Here is an 8,856-nt window from a genome sequence, read left to right on the forward strand (position 1 = left end):
TATATATATATATATATATATATATATATATATATATATATATATATATATATATATATATATATATATATATATATATATATATATATATATATATATAAACATATTTTGAGAAAAAATATTTCTTTTCAAAATATAATAATATTTACTATGCAATGGTGAATTAATCCTTTACATATTTAGCCATTGAAAATATAATGGCATTTTTGTTTCATTTACATATAATAATTCAACTTGAAAAAAAAAATTTTTTTTTTAGAATACGTTTTAACTTTTTCTAATAGAGATAAAATCTAATCATGTTTATAGTTTATCAAAGAAATTTTTTCATAATGTTTGACATCGTGAGTTTTATGTTATCTTAAAAGGAGCAGGCTTTAGAGAAGGATTTGCAAATGGGCCTTCCACTAAACCTTTTGCTATTTGTCTATAAGCTGCTTCTGTAAAGTGAGCTCCATCCCATATTGTTGTGGTGTTTGAAATAAGCGTTTGGCATCGTTGTAGTAGTCAAAATACACTATCTTAGCCTGAGGGTGTTTCTGTTTTAATGTCTCTATAGACTTTTTTAGCTGCTCATTAAAGTATTAAGTGAAAGTGTTATAAGGTATCAAACATCCAAATTCATCATAGTCTTCTTTCTTATTACTGTTCACCGTAGCCAATACTGCAGCACTGCAGCCTATTGGAAAATTTCATGGAACCACTAGTTCTACTGCTCCTTCTCCAATTAATGACTTGCATAGAGAAATAAATAAGTCACTCACATTTATAAAATAATGTTAATTACTTATTAATATCTAAAAAAATATAATTATTCTACAAACGAAGAAATTGTTTAACTTTTAATATTTGATATAACATACCGAGGTTGTATTTGTAATGGATTCAACAATTAAGGGAACTATTTCTCGAAGTTCTATAACGGTTTTAGAAATATGTGAAAAAACATCATTTCCACCAATCTCTCCTACTAGAAACAATGATTGTTTGAAGAAGGTTTTGCATTCTGTGAACTCACATAAAAGCAAAAGTTATGTTAGTCATATATAAGAAAATCCATGCTTCTGACACAAAATATACATTATGCAAGGGGTTGGAGAATAACCTTCTTTACTGTTACACAATGATGGTTTTAGTTTCTTAAACCAGTCAAATTGCACATTCAATGAGTTTTTTGTCGCTGGTGGTCTGACTCCACTACGAACGAAATACTCAAACTCAAGTGCAGTTGCACCAGCATATGCAAAATTAACTCCCTTTTTTATACCCTCTTGACTTTGGGTGATATTCTTATAGGCCGGTAAAAATGGCAATCCATATGCTTCAGCTACAATTAAAATGATTGTAAGCTAGTTTACTTTTCAGTAAAAAATATATCAATGTTAAGTATTGTTGATTTAAATCCTAAAAACTATATAAAATAAAGTATGTTAGCGTACTTGCAAATTATTATTATGTGTAAAAGTACCTATAAAATCTATAATGAGTCATCCATTGGACAAATGTCCTGCGGGATGATGGAAGTACGTTGAACCATAAGGACTACTTTTGTCCATAGGTAGGTGGTCAAATGCAGAATTTCCGGTATCACTTGTTGAGTCACCAAAGTTGAATATGGCTTCATATGGTAAAGGATTAGCATCTGAAACAAAACTTCTAAAAAAAACACAAGTGATTGTGATACTAAAGAGAATCACGGTATTCATGGCGTTATAGAAGGATAGCAAAGAACTAATATTGATGTGTGTTTAGAAATGAGAATGATCAACTTTATATATGATTACTAATTTGTCAATATTGTAGCAATCTATCAAATGTTCGCTGGAACTTGCTTAACTATTGTTTATTTTTGTAAAATTGTGATGTAATATCTAACTAATCATATCCAACTCATACACACCAATGAACACAGATTTGTTAAGCTAAATATTGCCTGTTGCCATTATTTTTTCTATTATTGTTACTACTACTTTTTATTTTTTCCACCTTTACTCTCCAAAACAATATTTATACATTAAAATTAGAGATCTTAATTGTGAATACAAGATCACACTCACAAAGATGTTTTTGATTCATGGCAAACTCAACAAGCATACAAGCAACAAGGTACAAGCAGAATAACTCAAAGAAAAGCAAGCTTTGGTCACTCATAACAGAGCAGGTCGACCTACTATGCATACAGGTCGACTCAACACAAGCAAAATAAGAGGAACTCAGAAAATCAGCAGTCAGGTCGACCTACTCCCAACACAGGTCGACCTAAAATGAAGAAATTTACATATCATTCTGCTAGGTCGACCTACACAACAACTAGGTCGACCTAATCTGAGAAAATATCCCCAAAACGCATCTGAAGTGGATTCTGGTCGACCTACTTCTTTGACAAGTCGACCTAACTGGGAACAAATGACATCCAAAGGATATGCAGCTCTGTTAGGTCGACCCAGCCCTAAATTAGGTCGACCTATCTGATCAAAACTGACATCCAAAGGATATGCAGCTCTGTTAGGTCGACCCAGCCCTAAATTAGGTCGACCTATCTGATCAAAACTGCCAAAATTTCTGGTTTTCTCTGCATCAACTGAAAAGCTCTCATATATATTGTCCAAGGTTCAATTATTGAAAACAACACCAACGACTGAAAGATACACAAAGGCTTCTCATCTTCGTTCTTCGTCATCTCCAACACAATTACACATAATCATTCTTGCGTTGAGGGTTAGTGATCGAGTTCGATAACGTACATGGAACGAAATTGAAGATTCCTAGTGGGTGAAGATTTGTGGGGTTTTTGGTGAATAAAATCCGAGGGTTTTGTCCTCCAAGATAGGTGTTTCTTGGGGGTTTTTATCAAGAGGTTTCATCGAGGATCCATCTGAGTGTGAAGATTGAAGAACAAGGGTTCAAGGCAATTCAAGACACTGCAGAAAAGGGATCAAGTGAAGCTCTTGGATCACCTTGATCTGGCTCAAGATTAAGGGGGAAGAAGATTCAAAGGATCGACAAATTCGGTTTATTGTTTATCGCTTTGTTTTCTTCTTTGTATATACTACTTTCAACATTAATGGAAGATTTCCCAATTTCAATTTGGAATTGGGGGCAGACGTAGTCGTAGCGAGGACGATCGACGAACTGCCTGAACAAATATCGTGTTCTTGTCGCTTTTATCTTTTCATTTACGTTCTGTTCATATTTGGTCATAATTGCAAAATTGATTAACGATTCAAGTGTTAAAATTGTGAATTAAGGTTCTGCATAAACATCACAATTCACCACATCTTGAATCATCATCAACTTGAACATTATCACCAAGTGTTTGTCTTTTTGCTTATTCCATTATTACTGCATTGCAAATCAAAGTTTGTCAATTTAGAAGTTAATTGATTTTCAGCTGTGAAACGTATTGATTCGATAACATATCACTTCATCGTTAATCTCAATTATCTTGTGGTTTTGTCACATATACGACCCTTGCAATAACGGTCTGGAATAGACGCAAGTCGATTCAGAACCGCTTTCGCTTTAGTTCGAAATAATTCCGAAAAACTCTGTGAGATCTATTCACCCCCCTCTAGATCCTCAGGCCAGCGTCTAACATTAATAAATCTATTATATTGTAAATAAACGGTGTCTTAATTGCTTTATTTACCTTGATTTTGCACGCGCTTTTTATTTATTTTACTTTTTTAGTTCTCACAATTGATTCATCCACTAAGTAACATTTTTTAATCATGGAATTCATCTATATTAAAATTTCTCACCGTTATCAACATAAACAAACTTTGAGATTTTATTAAGGAAATAAGAAAATATTTGAGATGCGTAAAAAAAATTTAGTAAATTTAAAAGAAATGAGTTACAAAAGTACTTTCCAACAAAAAATAATATTATCTTTCAAATTTTTGGTATATATAAAAATTATTATCTTATGTGGTTTATTACTTATAGGCTATTGCCCTTTAACATGTTGACTTATATCAAAATTAAATACCTCATAAAATGCCAACTACCTCTTTCCCTAAATATAAAATTAACACCATCTTTTTTTTTGTCTCTCTTTATATGACTCCTTTCAAATTTTTAGCTTTAATAACTATTTTTTACCAACATATTTCTAAAAGTATTATGTTTTTTTCATCAAACTCGTAAAAAAAATATGCATAGAAATATTATACAACTCTCTATCTAGAAGGGAAAATTTGTAAATGCAATAGCAAAATCCGATGGATTTAATTACCACTCTTAACCTACTTGATTCTCGTATTTTCTTCAAAATAGTTTTATATTAAGGGATGAGGTATTATTATTTATTTTCACGGGTTCTCTACATAAAAAAACAATTTTATTTGAAATGTATTGAGTATTAAATGTGAATATTTTTTGATAATATTTTGTAATATGTATAATTTAGCTCCAAATGCAAAGTATATTTGATGGTATTTCGAATCATTGTCCCCTCATTCGAAGATTTGGATCTCAATATTCATGTTCTCTAAGACAAAACTCATGTCCAATTTCCAAATATTTAGTTACTATCCAAAACGATCGAAAGGAGTTTGAAATTCTAAAAAGAATAATTTTTTTAAATATTAAAGAAAACGTGTAGAAGAAAATTCAAAGGAACGAACATATAATAAGTTCCAAAATTACGTAAAATACGTAGACACTTATTAACTTATTTTACAAGTAATCAACATATAGTATTTGATTTATCAATGAAACATGATCGAACGCATGTTTGGATTTTTTACTTGCAAATTAACCAAAAATATGTGAAAAGAACTAAACCACCAAGAAAGGCTCGCTAGACTAGGTACATGGGCGCGCTAGGAGAGCACAGACGATAGAAGACTTCCAGGTTAAGTTACTTCATGATGAAGGAATGGTTTGTGCGTTAGTCGAAGATGGGTGGTGCGCCTAGCGAATTAGGGAGGCAAGGTCCAATTGTTAGAAATTTTCTTAATTAATCAAAACTTTATTAATCCATATTCAATTCAAGTGAAATAGAAAGCGGAAGCGTACCTTTAAGATCCATGAAATTTTAATGAGAATATGATGATCTTGGATAAATGATCTTCCAATTGTAGATTCCTTAATTCCTTAGTTTCTCTTTCAATGGGATAAAGAGAATAAATATTCTATGATATTTTCTTTCTAGTGTCTACAATTGGGGACCATAACCCCTTATTTATAAGAATTACATGCCCTTTCATGAAGAGTCATGTTTATTCAAGTTTAGAATCTCATGCCCTTCCATGAAGGGTCATGATTATTCAAGGTTTCTTATTCCAATTTTACCCATCACAAAAATAGAAATAAGACTTTTGGTATCTACACAATATTTTTCATGACAATTACATCCTTAGCCACAAACCTTACATTAAATAGATCACTTTAATTTGGCTAATTAAATAATGGTCCTAACACATTAATTTATTACATGTATGACCCAAAAAATTCTAACAATCTCCCACTGGTCATATATGTATCCTTATAAATAAGTTAAACTTTATGAGCTCAAAATTTCCATTATAAACATTGGACATATCCTCATCTCGTCCATTAATTACATCAATATATAGGACCAAAGCGGTTTCATTATATCAGTCATTATTAAATCCATCAATGATCACAAATATAAACACAACTAAATGACATAGATTAATCAAGAAATATGTAGCATGAAAAGCACATGAAGGTGATCAATACATCTCAATTTTCAAATGGTCCTCCTTACTTTAATGAATTTAATATTATCATACAAAGTGCAATGAACTTAATAACCAAACTTTATTTCTGATCAGAGTGTAATAAAATATATGAGTATGTATATATACTATTAAAACATAGAACATAAATAACAATAATGACTAACTCCCACTAAACCAAAAAAACCTTTAATTATATAATACCCATGTGAGCAGCGTGCTCATAAAAGGCCTCAGATGGAAGCCCATTTGTAATAGGGTCCGCTATCATGGAGTTTGTCCTTAAATGTTCTATAAAAATTTGTCCACTTTGTACTCTCTCCTTTTACCAATTATAGATTATCTTAATTGACCAAATTGTGCAGGAAGAGATATTAACATCAAATGCACGAGTAAGTCATCTGACAACTCAAGCTTTTGTGTCTTAGGTTTGTTGGAATCAATATTAGACATTTCCATAATATACTTTCTTATGTTTCCTTTTCCTTTATACTTTATAGAAATCAAGCTTTGGAGAAGTGTGCTTGTTTCCACTTTATCCCTTTTAGCAAAGCGTTTTTGAATTTCAGCAAGGAAATCTTTAGCATTTGTTATTTCTTTAGATATAGTATCCTTGAATGCCTATGGAACGCCGCACTTTATGATCATAAGACTCATGCGATTAGAGCGATCCCACTTCTCATAATTTTTCTTTCATTAAAGGTACTGAAGTCTATAGGAGAAGGGACTGATTTATCATTAATGCAAGGTCAGGATCCATGTAGCCAAAAACAATTAAAATGTTTTCCTTCAGGTCCTTAAAATTGGCACCATTAAAAACTAGAACTAACAATTTGAAATAAATCATAAATAAACTCAAATAATATTTTCTCAAATAATGTCAAAACTCATCTCTAGATATTTAGTGCACCATCAATATCAAGTCTTTGGACAATAATATTAATTGCTAGTGATACTCTTGTTATGACAATCTAACATTGATAATAAAACATGTCAAATAATAAACACCTCTTTAGAATGATTTATCATTCACATGTGAAGCCTTAAAATTATCACTTGGTTATCATTACAAGTGTGTATATAATTATGTCCAATATCAATTTTCCTTTGGGCCAACTAATACTCACATAGAAACATATACACACTAACATTTAACATTCAACATTTCTCATGATCAAATCTATAAAAGAATATGGTCACTTTGATGATTTCTAGTCTTAATAAAATCATTTAAAATGTTAAACAATTATAGAAAATACAAACCATAGCCAACATTTGAACACAAAAAAGCAAAAAAATTCTTTAGATGTAAAGAAGGTAGAAATCAACAACTTTACATGTATTTAATAAAAAAAATTATAACAATTGATTTATATATATTCAAAAGTAAGTTGAAGAAATTATAAAAATTAATATAAGTTTTAAAAAAAATTAACTCACGAGAATTAAAAAAACTTAATATAAATCTCATCTTTGGTCATACAAAGATAACATAGATTATCACATATGCTGAAAAATTTTATATGCAGAAATTCAATTTATCCATAAGTTATTCTTATAAATAAAGAGTCCACAAGGTCTATAGATGAAAGGGGTCCTCCCATGTGATGTCATGACACTGTTAACTGATCATCTCTTATTTTAAAATTTAAATTCATTGAAACGGTATGCGACGAAGCTTATCTGAAATAATAAATTTTGCATTCCTACTCAAAGTTGTTTAGTTCTATATATAAGATGGATATGATATGACATGACTCCTCAAACAAAATCGTAAATACAGATCATGCTTCCAGTATTTACAGAGGAAGAAAAATTGTTTGATAAATTTTATTTTTCAATAACTCAATATTGGAAGCCTTTATTTTAAGAATTAATAAAATTCACACATGAATCAAGTATGGGTGACTCTGATACCATTTGTTGGAAATTTTCTTAATTAATCAAAATTTTATTAATCCATATTCAATTCAAGTGAAATAGAAAGCGGAAGCGTACCTTTAAGATCTATGAAATTTTAATGAGAATATGATGATCTTGTATAAATGATCTTTCAATTGTAAATTCCTTAATTCCTTAGTTTCTCTTTCAATGGGATAAAGAGAATAAATATTCTATGATATTTTCTTTCTAGTGTCTACAATTGGGACCATAACCCCTTATTTATAAGAATTACACGCCATTTCATGAAGAGTCATGTTTATTCAAGTTTAGAATCGCATGCCCTTTCATGAAGGGTCTTGATTATTCAAGGTTTCTTATTCCAATTTTACCCATCACAAAAATAGAAATAAGACTTTTGGTATCTACACAATATTTTTCAAGACAATTACATCCTTAGCCATAAACCTTACATTAAATAGATCATTTTAATTTGGCTACTTAAATAATGGTCCTAACACATTAATTTATTACATGTATGACCCAAAAAATTCTAACAACAATTGCATGGTGAGTTGACATTGCTTAATAGGGAAGAAAGTATACGCGTTAGGCGGAGATGGGAGGTGCACCTAATGAGACTACCTTTCTCAAGCTTTTAAATAGAGGTTTTAGATTCAGTTCAAAGGGTATTTCGATGGATTCAAGGTAATACATAAAGAAAATAGGTTTTCCTTAAATCTCAACAGGAGAGAATAATGAGAGCTTGAAGGCGAAACCTTTGCTTGAGGGATCGTTTGGGATGCTGCTCGAGCTCTTTCTTCTAGGGTCTAACTATAAAGCTACAGTTAGTAAGCGTAATTAATTCTCTTTTGTTAGGGTTATGTGTAGTCGTAATTATACTCATGTATTAATTACAGTCATGATGTTTTATGTAATTCTACTTAAACTTTAATATTGATGATTCTTCGTTCTTAATGCTAGTTTTGGATTAGCTATCTAAAACATGTTTTCATGGTAAGACTTGACATACGAGAGGTGTTGGTCGTTACTAAATTCAAATTTAGGCTATGTAAGCTAATGTTTAGAGATAGGGTTAGGTTTAATATTTGCACATATATTGATAAGATATCTTTATTCCCTATTGAAACTTAATGGATTGTATTCAATCTCTAAATTGAGATGAAATCACTTATGTTATAAATTTGGGAGAAAAGTTGTATTTTCCATCTTATATTTTCAAAAAAAAAATTAAATTTAATTCTAA

General features: G+C 30.5%; 1 pseudogene; it reads right to left on the bottom strand.

Annotated features, from left to right (window-relative positions):
* Positions 1–351: 351 nt before the first annotated feature.
* LOC131598018 (GDSL esterase/lipase At5g45910-like) lies at positions 352–1,706 on the bottom strand (annotated as a pseudogene).
* Positions 1,707–8,856: the final 7,150 nt, after the last annotated feature.

The sequence above is a fragment of the Vicia villosa genome, linkage group LG4, assembly GCF_029867415.1.
Source record: "Vicia villosa cultivar HV-30 ecotype Madison, WI linkage group LG4, Vvil1.0, whole genome shotgun sequence".
Taxonomy (NCBI): Eukaryota; Viridiplantae; Streptophyta; class Magnoliopsida; order Fabales; family Fabaceae; genus Vicia; species Vicia villosa.